At 38.1% G+C, this 12,722-nt stretch overlaps 1 protein-coding gene across 1 annotated transcript in view; it reads left to right on the top strand.

Annotated features, from left to right (window-relative positions):
* Window positions 1–12,722, top strand: part of COMMD10 (COMM domain containing 10) — a 971,919-nt gene that overhangs the window by 414,094 nt on the left and 545,103 nt on the right. The gene's annotated exons all lie outside the window — the stretch shown is intronic.

Below are 12,722 nucleotides of genomic sequence, written 5' to 3'. Positions count from 1 at the left end.
GAAATATATTTTGACAAAGGAGACTCGGGTCTCTAGTAAGACAGTTAGTGAAACGGTGGAAAACCAAGAACTCTTTGATTTTAAAATCAAATATCTTCTTTTAAAAAAAGAAAATATATATATATATTTTGCCAAAATATATTTAAGTACATACACATATTTTTTAAAATGTGTACTGAAATACATTTTGGCAAAGGAGACTCGGGTCTCTCGTAAAACAAGTAGTGAAACGCTGGAAAACCAAGAACTCTTTGATTTAAAAATCAAATATTTTCTTTAAAAAAAAATCCAGTGCACAGAGCGAGACTCCGAGACTCCGTCTCAAAAAAAAAAATAAAAATAAAAAATCCAGTGCAAAGAATCTGGTATTTCATTTGATGGTGTAAAAGGGGGCTTTTTCTGAGGGGATGGGGCTCTGACGCAATAATTTCAGAGGCTCTAATTAGATTTGAATCTCTCAAGCATGTGCTTGAAGGAGCCTGCTATAAGGAAACACGTTTCTACGTCATGCATAGCACCTAACACGTTGGGAACAACACAAATCAAGTAAAGCATTTAAATGAGAAAGATGTTAAAGACGGAGGAAATGCAAGTGTAGATTTCTTTCTTCTCATTATGGATGGACCCAGGGAATAATTTGGATTTAAGGTTACTAAAGTTCTAGACTTCTGAAGACCTGTTTTTTTTCTAGACTATGATCACCCTCCCTCGTGTATATACATGTATACAATGAAATTGACTTGTGCCAGGTAGTCTTAAACATCTCTGGTAAAACTCGCTACATTATATTCTAACAGTGTTGTTAAAAGCTCAATCACCTATTGTTCAAAAATGGCTATAGGTAGAAAGCGTTCCAGAAGCCAGCTTTGGTAATGTGTGTTGCTGCCGGGTAGTGAATTAACAAAGTATTTTGTGACAGAGTAACCTGTAAACTTTTCATTGTTTACTCAAATTGTTTTTTATTCTTGGCAATGTTTTCTACTGAGTCTCTTAATTCATTTCAGCTAGTGTAATCCATAAATATTTGGAATGAACAACAAAAAAAGTAAGCACAACTTATCTTTTCTACATTTCACTTGATAAAACTTCTAAATTTTTCTGACAATTTCATTTTTCTTTCTCTGACTCCTCTTTTTCTTTTTAAATTTTTATGAAAGTAATATATTCACATAGTTAAAAAAAAATCAGTAGTACTAGAAGGTCAATGAAAAGCAGCAGGTCCTTTTAACCATTCCCGACGATCTGTCCTGTACTTAAAGAGTCAGTCTCTTAACTCTTCTAACTATTCCTTGTGGTAGTTACTTCCTTTTTCCAAAAATAGGCTTTGTTTGTTTCAGCAATTTTAGATATTATCTAGTCATTTTACATTATGAAAGCTCCACTCGTTTATTATTCATTCATTAATTTATTCAACAAATGTCTTTTTGGGTGAATACAAATTTTCATTTCACCTGAGTAAATACCTAGGAGTGAGACTGCTGGGCCGTTTAGTCAATGCATGTTTAACTTTGCAAGAAATTGACAAACTAATTTGCAAAGGGTCTGTGCCATTTCGCATTCTCAACAGCAATGTATGAGTTCTGGTTGCCCTGCATCCTCACCAGGTATTGTCAGTTTTACCGATTTTGGTCAAATAGGGGTGTGCTGATATCGCATTGTGTTGTTCATTTTCTATATCTCTAATTATTACGGGCAGCTCTTTGTTCTTAGAGCTCCCAAGATGGTGGCCGGCCGCTCCCAAGATGGCAACAAGCCTTTTGTTCTCTGACTTGGGGTTCTTGGCCTCACGGATTCCAAGGAATGAAACCTTGGGCCATGCGGTGAGTATTATAGCTCTATTAGAAGCCGTGGGTCACAGAAGAGAACCATGGAACCCAGCGACTAGTGTTCAGCTTAATTAGTACTAACCGGGGCACTTAGCCATGCAGGAACAATGGCGAGCCTTTAGTCCAATCGGGATTGGCAGTGGGCGCCTCACTGGATCAGAAAAGCAGTAGACACCCTGCCTGATCTGGAGGGGTGGAAGTCAGTGGCGGGTCTGTGATGGTGGCAAACAGCAGTGGTGGACAGCAAGTGAAAGCTCAGCCTGAGCCAACAAACACAGACCAGAAGAATGTGCAGTTGTAAGATTTAATAGAGTGAAAACAGAGCTCCCATACAATGGGAGAGCGCCCAAAGAGGGTTGCCACTCCCTGCTTGAATGCCTGGGTTTATATCCTGATCATTGTCCCTCCCCCGTGCTCTCAGGCAATATATGATTTGACTATTTCTTTACCTCCTGCTTTAGCCTAATTTGTATTTTAGTGAGCCCTCTTTACTACCTGATGGTTGGGTATGAGCTGAGTTACAAGCCCCGTGTTTAAAGGTAGTTGCAGTCACCTTTCACAGCTAGGCTTAGGAGTTCTTAGGTGGCCTAGGAAATCGAGCTAGTCCTGTCTTTCATAATGACTAATGATGCTGAGCGTATCTTTATGTGATTGGTTATTTGTAAATAATTTTTGATGAAATATCCAAGTATTTTGTCCATTTAAAAATTATATTATTGTTGGGTTTTAAGAGTTTATTATATATTCTAGAAACAAGTCAGATGTGTGATTGGTATATATTTTCTCCCAGTCTGTGACTTGTCTCTGTTTGTTTGTTTGGACAAAGGTCTTGCTCTGTCACTGAGGCTGGACACTGAGTGGAGCCATTGGCTCACTGCAGCTTTCAACACCTGAGCTCAAGCAAGCCTACTGCCTTCGCCTCCCGAGTGGCAGGGACTACAAGCGTGCACTACTACACTTGGCTAATTTTTAATTTTTTTGTAGATGTGATTTTGTTATGTTGCACAGGCTGGGCTTGAACTACTAGGCTTAAGTGACTTCCTGCCTCAGCCTCCTGAAGTGTTGAGATTATAGGCGTGAGCTACTGTGCGTAGCTACCCTCTTTTCAACTTTTTAGATTCAGGGGTTACATGTGCAGGTTACCTGGGTATATTGTGTGATGCTGAGGTTTCTGGTATGAATGTTATTGTCACCTAGGTACTGAGCATAGTATCCAACAGTTTCAACCCTTGCTCTCCCCCATCCTCCCTCTAGTTGTCCCCAGTGTCTACTGTTGCCATCTTTATGTCCATCTGACTCCTCCTCTTGACCTTCAAAGACCTCAAGGAACTTTATTAATATAGTGATATTGACACATTTTTATTGTTTCTTCTCTCAACTCCCTCCCTTCCCCCACACCCAGGATTTCATTGATCGTCTGTATGTGGATGCCTCCCACAGTCCCTTAGTTTTACATGCAGACTGCAATCTCCAGCACCTCTTCGCACCTCAGATGCAGTATGTGTGAAACTCCTCTCAAGAATGCTCTCCCAAACTCCTAAAGGTTCTATTGCTGCAATGAGGCACCCAGGCTCAAAAACCTCATCCATTGCTGCCTACTCCTTCCTTGCATCATTATCCAGAGCCCATTCAACCAATTGCCAAGTTTTGTATCTCATTATCATTTTCCCTACTTTGTATTCTTATTGCTATTCCACTATTCAAACCTCTATTCGATTTTGGCTGGATTATGGCACTGGCCTCTGAACTGGATTCCTTGGTTCCAACTTTCTCCCATAGGTATCCTTTATTCACAATCACTTGATTAATTAGCCTAAAGCACAGAACTGATGATGTTGTTTCCTGGTCACATTCTTCCAATAACTCTAACTTTCCTATACAATAGGTCTTATTAGCCTGGCATTAATTTTTTTTTTTTCATATTTTGGCTGTAAACTACCTTTCTTGATATTTTGCCCTTTATTATTTTTCTTTATGAATATATCTTTCAGCCAAATTGAATGTGCTTACCAAATCCATTGTTTTGCTTAAGCTTTTCCCATGCTTGAATCCTAGCCAGCCATTTCAACATGTCCCAATCTTATTTTAAGATCCAGCTTTTACTTTCCTGTCAAATGAGCCATCTCTCCTCCTCCTGAACAACGGAACAATCACTATCTTTCTTATGGCACTTACCATTTCTCAGCATGTGCTGCAATTACTTATGTGGATCACTTTGACAGGGAGAACCTTTAAGACAAGCTCCTTTTACATTTTATTTTTATATCACCATCAGTGCCTAGTGCATAGTATTTTGTGCAGGTTAGGCACAAATAGAAATATTTGTTAAGTGTATGCATAAATGAAGTTAGTAAAAACATATTGGCTAGAGTAACTCATCTAGTTCCTCATTCCTCTTTAAGGATCCTAGGGTTGTGATTTCAAATCCAGAAAAGACTTTTTTCAGGTTGTTTCTTTGTAAAGGACATCTGAATTCTTCACAACAGTTGCATATTGTAACCGAACTATAGTCATCTAAAAAAGTTGACAGTATAGACTCTATTAACATAAGTAGAATACCTAGATCCAGAGAGGTAGCTCTACTGTACTCTGAATTGCCCAGGGCAATCAATGACTGTCACATTTTCAGACAGACATTTCAGACAGACATGGTGATAGATATACAGAGAAGGGAACTATCCAACATATTTTAAAAAGCATGTACTATATGCCAGACACTGCTAACAAAACTAAGCCACTGCCCTCGGAGGGCTTACATTTTAATGGGGTTGGGTTGGTAGGAGGAGCACACCAACAAATATTGTATGCAGCATACGTGGAGAAACGGACATACAAACACTTATAAAATATACAATGGAGAAAAATAAAACGGGAAGTTGGGTATGTAGAGTGGCGAGTTGCTGTTTTAGAGGGAGTTCAGGGGAACATTTCCTTGAGGTGGTATTTGAGCAAGGACTGAATATTAGTAAGACATTTGTCTAGGGCAAGTTTCCAGGTGGAAGAACCAGTAAATCCAACAGCCCTGGGATTGGAGAAAGCTTAGTGTTTGAGTAACAGCATTTGAGTGGCAGAGTATGCGGAAGTGATGACTACGTATCACACAGGCCAAGGTAAAGACTTCGGCTTTTACGCCAATATAGAAAGCCACTGGGATTCTAGGGGAGGAGAGAGTAGATACAGAGGAACCAACCAGTTAGCTGTTACAATTTGAGTGAAAAAAAAATATGATGGTGGCTCTGTCCACAGCGGTAGCAGATGAGAAATGGCTGGACCCTGAACATGTTTTGCAGGTAAAGCAGTCAGGCTTTAAAATTTTTATGGATACATAAATGTACATATATATGGGGTACATGTGAAATTTTGATACAAGCATACAATATGTAGTGATCAAATAAGAGTAACTGAAATATCCATCACCTCAAAGCATTTCTCATCCTTTGTGTTATGAACATTCCAACTCTACTTTTCTAGTTATTTTTTGAAATATACATTATTAACTAGAGTCACTCAATTGTGCTACCCAACACTAGATCTTTTTTCCTTCTAACTGTATTTTTTTACTCATTAAGCAACTCTTTTATTATTCCCCTTTTCTTACTACCCCTCCCAGCATCTGGTAACCATCATCTACACTCTATTTCCATAAAAGCAATTTTATTTTAAAGTTCTGTGATACATGTGCTGAACATGCAGGTTTGTTAAATAGGTGCCATTGTAGTTTGCTACACCTATCAACCCATCATCTAGGTTTTAACCTCCACATGCATTACGTGTTTGTCCTAATGCTCTCTCTCCTCTTGCCCCCCACCCAACCCCCCTCCCCCACCCACCCACAGGCCCTGGTGTGTGATGTTCCCCTTCGTGTCCGTGCGTTCTCATTGTTCACCTCCCACTTATGAATGAGAACATGTGGTGTTTGGTTTTCCGTTACAGTGTTAGTTTGCTGAGGATGATGGTTTCCAGCTTCATCCATGTCCCTGCAAAGGACATACACTTACTCTTTGTTATGGCTGCATAGTATTCCATGGTGTATATGTGCCACATTTTTTTAATCCAGTCTATCATTGATAGAAATTTGGGTTGGTTCCAAGTCTTTGGTATTGTGAACAATGCTGCAATAAACATACATGTGCATGTGTCTTTATAGAATCATTTATCATCCTTTGGGTATATACTCAGTAATTGGATTGCTGGGTCAAATGGTATTTCTGGTTCTAGATCCTTGAGGAATCACCACACTGTCTTCCACAATGAACTAGTTTACACTCCTACCAACAGTGTAAAAGTGTTCCTATTTCTCCACATCCTCATCAGCATCTGTTGTTTCCAGGTTTTTTTAATGCTTGCCATTCTAACTGGTGTGAGATGCTATCTCATTGTGGTTTTGATGTGCATTTCTCCAAGTGACCAGTCATGATGAGCTCTTTTTCATGTTTCCTGGCTGCATAAATATCTTCTTTTGAGAAGTGTCTGTTCATATCCTTTGCCAACTTTTTGATGGGGTTGATTTTTCTTGCAAATTTGTTTAAGTTCCTTGTAGATTCTGGATATTGGACCTTTGTCAAATGGATAGATTGCAAAAATTTCCTCCCATTTTGTAGGTCGACTGTTCACTCTGATGAGACTTTCTTTTGCTGAGCAGAAGCTCTTTAATTTAATTAGATCTCATTTGTCAATTTTGGATTTTGTTGCAATTACTTTTGGTGTTTTAGTCATGAAGTCTTTGCCCATGCTTATGTCCTGAATGGTACTGCCTAGGTTTTTGGGGGTTTTTTATAGTTTTAGGTTTTACATTTTAGTCTTTAATCCACCTCGAGTTAATTTTTGTATAAGGTATAAGGAAGGGGTCCAGTTTCTGTTTTCTAAATATGGTTAGCCAGGTATCCCAGCACCATTACCATTTATTAAATAGGGAGTGCTTTCCCCATTGCTTCCTTTTGTCAGGTTTGTCAAAGATCAGATGGTTGTAGATGTGTGGTGTTATTTCTGAGGCCTCTGTTCTGTTCCGTTGGTGTATATATCTGTTTTGGTACCAGTACCATGCTGTTTTTGTTACCATAGCTTTGTAGGATAGTTTGAAGTCAGGCAGCGTGATGCCTCCAGCTTTGTTCTTTTTGCTTAGGATTGTCTTGGCTATACGGGCTCTTTTTTGGGTCCATATGAAATTTAAAGTAGTTTTTTTCTAGTTATGTGAAGAAAGTCAATAGTAGCTTGATAGGAATAGCATTGAATCTATAAATTATTTTGGGTAATATGGCCATTTTCATGATACTGATTCTTCCTATCCATGAGCATGGATTTTTTTTCAATTTGTCTGTGTTCTCTCTTATCTCCTTGAGCAGTGGTTTGTAGTTCTCCTTGAAGGCCCTTCATGTCCCTTGTAAGTTGTATTCCTAGGTATTTTATTTTTTTGAGAGGAGTCTCATTCTGTTGCCCAGGCTGGTGTGCAGTGATGTGATCTCAGCTCACACTGCAAGCTCTGCCTCCCAGGTTCACGCCATTCTCCTGCCTCAGCCTACTGAGTAGCTGGGACTACAGGTGCCCACCACCACACCTGCCTAATTTTTTTTTTTTTTTTTTTTTTGTATTTTTAGTAGAGATGGGGTTTCAGCATGTTAGCCAGGATGGTTTCTATCTCCTGACCTCGTGATCTGCCCACCTCGGCCTCCCAAAGTGTTGGGATTACAGGCATGAGCCACTGCGCCCGACCAGGTATTTTATTTTCTTTGTAGCAATTGTGAAAGGGAGTTCACTCATGATTTGGCTATCTGCTTGTCTTTATTGGTGTACAGGAATGCTTGAGATTTTTGCACACTGAATTCAAGTCCTGAATATCCTTGTAATCTTCTGGCTCCTTGACCTAATATTGACAGTGTGTGTTTAAAGTCTCCCACTATTATTATGTGACAGTCTAAGTCACTTTGTACGTCTCTAAGAACTTGTTTTATGAATCTGGGTGCATCTGTGTTGGGTGAATATATATTTAGAATAGCTTTTCTTGTTGCATTGATCCCTTTACCATGATATAATGCCGTTCTGTCTTTTTTGAACTTTGTTGGTTTAAAGTCTGTTTTATCAGAGACTAGGATTGCAATCCCTGCTTTTTTTTTTGTTTTCCATTTGCCTGGTAAATATTCCTCCATCCCATTATTTTGAGCCTATGTGTGTCTTTGCATGGGAGATGGGTCTCCTGAATACAGCACACCAATGAGTCTTTATCCAATTTGCCAGGGTGTGTCTTTTAATTGGGCATTTAGTCCATTTACATTTAAGGTTAATATTCTTATGTGTGAATAAAAAAGTGCAAAGTCCTATGTGTTAACCAGCTGTCATCATGATGCTAGCTGGTTATTTTGCACATTAGTTGATGCAATTTCTTCATAGTGTCATTGGTGTTTATATTCTGGTATGTTTTTGCAGTGGCTGGTACTGGTTTTTTCTTTCCATATTTTGTTCTTCCTTCAGGAGCTCTTGTAAGGCAGGCCTAGTGGTGACAAAAGTCCTTCAGCATTTGCTTCTCTGTAAAGGATTGTATTTCTCCTTCACTTATGGAAGTTAGTTTGGCTGGATATGAAATTCTGGGTTGAAAATTCTTTTCTTTAAGAATGTTTAATATTGACTTCCACTCTCTTCTGGCTTACAGGGTTTCTGCAGAGATCCGCTGTTAAGTCTGATGGCTTCCCTTTGTAGGTTACCTACCTTTCTCTCTGTTGCCCTTAACAGTTTTCCTTCATTTCAACTTTGGAGAATCTGACAATTATCTGTCTTGGGGTTGCTCTTCTCAAAGAGTATGTTTGTGGTGGTCTCTGTATTTCCTGAATTTGAATGTTGGCCTGTCTTGCTAGGTCGGGGAAGTTCTCCTGGATAATATCCGGAAGAGGGTTTTCCAACTTGGTTACATTCTCCCCATCACTTTCAGGGACACCAGTCAATCATAGGTTTGGTCTTTTCACATAGTCCTACATTTCTCGGAGGTTTTGTTCCTTTTCAATCTTTTTTCTCTAATCTTTTCTTCATGCCTCATTTCAGTAAGTTGATCTTCAATCTCTGATATCCTTTCTTCCACTGATCGATTCGGTTATCAGTGTGTGAAAAGAACTCCTGCAGCTAGCTCGGTGTCCGCCTGAACAGCCACCCAGTTTTGTGTTTGAAACCCAGAGCCCTGGTGGTGTAGGCACACGAGGGAATCTCTTGGTCTGTGGATTTCTGAAACCAGGGGAAAAGTGTGGTATCTGGGCCAGATAGCACAGTCCCTCACAGCCTCCTTTGGCTGGGAAAGGGAGGCTCCCCTGCTCCTTGCACTTCCTGCATGAGGTGATGCCTCACCCTGCTTCTGCTCACCCTCTGTGGGCTGCACCCACTGCCTACCCAGTCCCAATCAGATGAACAGGATACCTCAGTTGGAAATGCAGAAATTACCCACTTCTGCATTGGTCTCACTGGGACCTGCAGACTGGAGCTGTTCCTATTCAGCCATCTTGCCAGTCAATCCTAAAAGCATTTTTTTTTTAGGCTCCCACATATGAGAATATGTGCTATTTGTCTTTCTGTGCCTGCCTTGTTTCACTTAACATCATAATATCCTCCAGTTCCATGTTGCAAATAACAGAATTACATTCTTTTTTAAGGCTGAATATGCCATCATGTACACTTTCTTTATCCATTCATCCATGCATGTACTCTGAGGTTGATTATATATCCTGGCTATTGTGAGTACTGCTGCAATCGGGTATCTCGATATACTGATCTCCTTACCTTTGGGTTTACAACCAGCAGTGAGAATGCTGGATTACAAAGTAGTTCTATTCGTTTTTGGAGGAAACTTCATACTGTTCTCCTTAGTGGTTTTAGTAATTTACATTCCCACCAACAGTGTACAAGTATTCTCCTTTCTCCACATCCTCACCAGCATCCATTATTGCCTGTCTTTTGGATAAAAGACATTTAAACTGGGGTGTGCTATCTTATTTAGTTTTGATTTCCATTTCCCTGGTGATTAGTGATGTTGAGCATTTTTTCATGTACCTGTTAACCACTTTGATATCTTCTTTTAAGAAACATCTATTCAGATCTTTTGCCTATTTTTTTGTATTTTTTTTAGTAATTGGATTTTTTTTTTCCGGGGGGCTCTTAAGTTCTTTTGCCTATATATTTTTTTTGGGGGCTATTAAGTTCTTTATATATTCTAGTTTCTAATTCCTTGTCAAATGAGTAGTTTGCAAATATTTTTGCCCATTCTGTAGTATATTTCTTCACTTTGTTTCCTCTGCTATGCAGAAGCTTTTTAGCTTGATGTGATCTCATTTGCTCATTTTCACATAGGTTGTGTCTTTGAGGTCTTACAAGAAATCTTTGACCAGCCCAAACTTTCGGTTCCCCCAATTTTCTCTTCATAATTTCAGGTCTTACATTTAAGTCTTTATAATCTATTCTGATTTTTGTATATGGTGAGAGAGTGGGGTCTAATTTCATTCTTCTGCATTCACATACTCAGTTTTGCCTGCACCATTGTAGCAGGGACTGTCTTTTCCCCAATGTATGTTCTTAGTGTGTCAAAAGAGTTGACTGTAAGTAAATACATGGATTTACTTCTGGGTTCTCTGTTCTGTTCCATTGGTCTGTGTCTTGTTTTTATGCTTCTATCATGCTGTTTTGGTTACTATAGCTTTGTAGTATATTATTTGAGGCCCAGTAATGCAATGCCTCCGGCTTTGCTATTTTTGCTCAGGATGGCTTTGGCTGTTCTGGGTCTTTTGTGGTTCCATAAAAATTTTAGACTTTTTTTTTCCTATTTCAGTGAAGAATATCATTGGTATTTTGATAGCAATTGCATTTAATCTGTAGATTGCTTTGGGTAGTAAAGCTGTCAGGATTTGCTGATGGATTGAAACTGGGTTTGAAGACAGTCAAAATTCTAAGCAACTAGAGGGACAGATTTATCATTCTTGAGACAAGACTTGGGAAAAGTGGGGCAGGAAAAGGGGAAAGGTATGTTTTGTAGATGTAGATAAAAGAACTGGGAACAAATACTTGGAGGAAGCAAGGAGGCAGATTTTGGCATGTTGTAAGAAAGACAGTTATGAAACAAATAGCCATCTCAAAATGGACAGGACATCCTTTGTGTCTATCACTAGAAGTAATCAACCTAGATTCGTGTATATCAGCTACGATGACAGAAGGAACTATGGGAGTTGATTTATAAAGATTCCTTTAAAGATTTTACTCACATACATACATGTTTTATCTTTCATTAATATTAAATACGGAAACATGGGTAAACTAATAATATTTCTACTTTCCATTATTTCTAAAAATTCAGTTTTAAAAAATTTGAGACTTAAATTCAAATCTGAAAAATCTGTCCTACCCCCTTGAGTCAACATGAAAGTGACTCAAGAACAGGGACTTTATAGTCTCTTATGAGCTTTATTAGTGTTATTCCAATATTTAGGACATAGTAGGCATTCAGTGTGTGAATGGAAGGTCATATGAACAAATTGAAGTTTATACTTACATTTCAAGGTTTTTGATATTGCCAAATTGCCCCCTAAAAGTGATATACCAACTCATATTCTATTCACCAAAATATGACAGGATTTCCCCACAACTCTGCTAATACCAAGATGTACATTATTTTTATTGATGTTCATCAGCATTGTTTTTATTTGTATTTTTTGTAACCAATAGGGTTCAAGGTGTTTCATGTTTTATTGGCCATTTTTTTTTTTTCTGAATCGAAATTTGGTATGTTTAACCTATTTTTCAGTTGGTCTTTTTTTTTACCAATTGAAATGAATTCTTCACATATTTAAGACATTAAAAGCACTGTTATATGTTGCAAATATTTTCCATTACCTTCTGCTGTACAAACATTTTATACAAAATTTCCTGTTTTTAGCTGTCATACTTTGCAAATCACAATTTCATTCACTCAATGTGTCACATTACTACTTATTTATGTATAAGGAAATGTAGCAAGTATTATGTGTCTGTGGGTACCAGATAAAAACCAGAATGACACATGGCTCTGAGGCAGTATGCAGTAAGTGCTGTAATAGTGGTAGTTTGCTGTAAGTGTTTTTATGAGAGAAAGGGTATCTTCTCCTTGAATGATTCAGATAGCCTTTAAAAAGTTAAAATCCGAATCAGGTCTTGAAGAAGAGTTAGGATTTTAAAGGGTGAAAGTGTAAGTAAACTGCACGAGCAGAAGTAGGAAACAGAAAACACAAGGCATCTTGAGAGAACAGTGAATAATCCAGTTTGGGTTAAATAATGTAGGGAAACAGTATTTATATAAATACGACTTGAACTGTATTCAAATAGTAATATTTGCTGAACTGTTTTCTGAATAGTTTTCATTATGTGGTCCGTAGCTGGCTTCCTCCTTTGTGCCAAGAGTTTACTCAGCATATTATAATCCTTGGAAAATGAAGTAGAAACTGCATGAGACTTTTATTTTCACACTCCTTCAACACCTAAGACTTTCCCACTTTGTGTTACAACTAAATTGGTTGACTAATGTCATATAATCTGAGGAATACACTGAACTTCTAGTAGATATTTAAGGTCCCTTTAGGATTGAAACTTACAGAAATCAGATTCCAGGAATTATCCAATCTCATTTTGATTTCAGATAAAACATTAATTTGCCTTATTCATTAAATATAGTGAATTCATTATGAAGTCTTTGGCATACTTTTAAAGGTGGAAGTACAAAATTGTAATATTATACATATACTTTGTGTGCCATGGGTCATCTATGTACAGTAAAATAAAGCATGACATTATTGACATCTAGTCACAAAGAAAACTTAAAATATCATCTGAATGTTCAATTTTCCCCCCAAGTTTAATAAGACTTGAGAGTCTAAATTAAAAATAAATTGTGTTTTAGGT

The sequence above is a fragment of the Macaca thibetana genome, chromosome 6 (genome assembly GCF_024542745.1).
Source record: "Macaca thibetana thibetana isolate TM-01 chromosome 6, ASM2454274v1, whole genome shotgun sequence".
Classification (NCBI taxonomy): Eukaryota; Metazoa; Chordata; class Mammalia; order Primates; family Cercopithecidae; genus Macaca; species Macaca thibetana.
The sequence above is the reverse complement of the archived record's forward strand: the minus strand, read 5'-3'. Positions and strand labels throughout refer to the sequence as shown.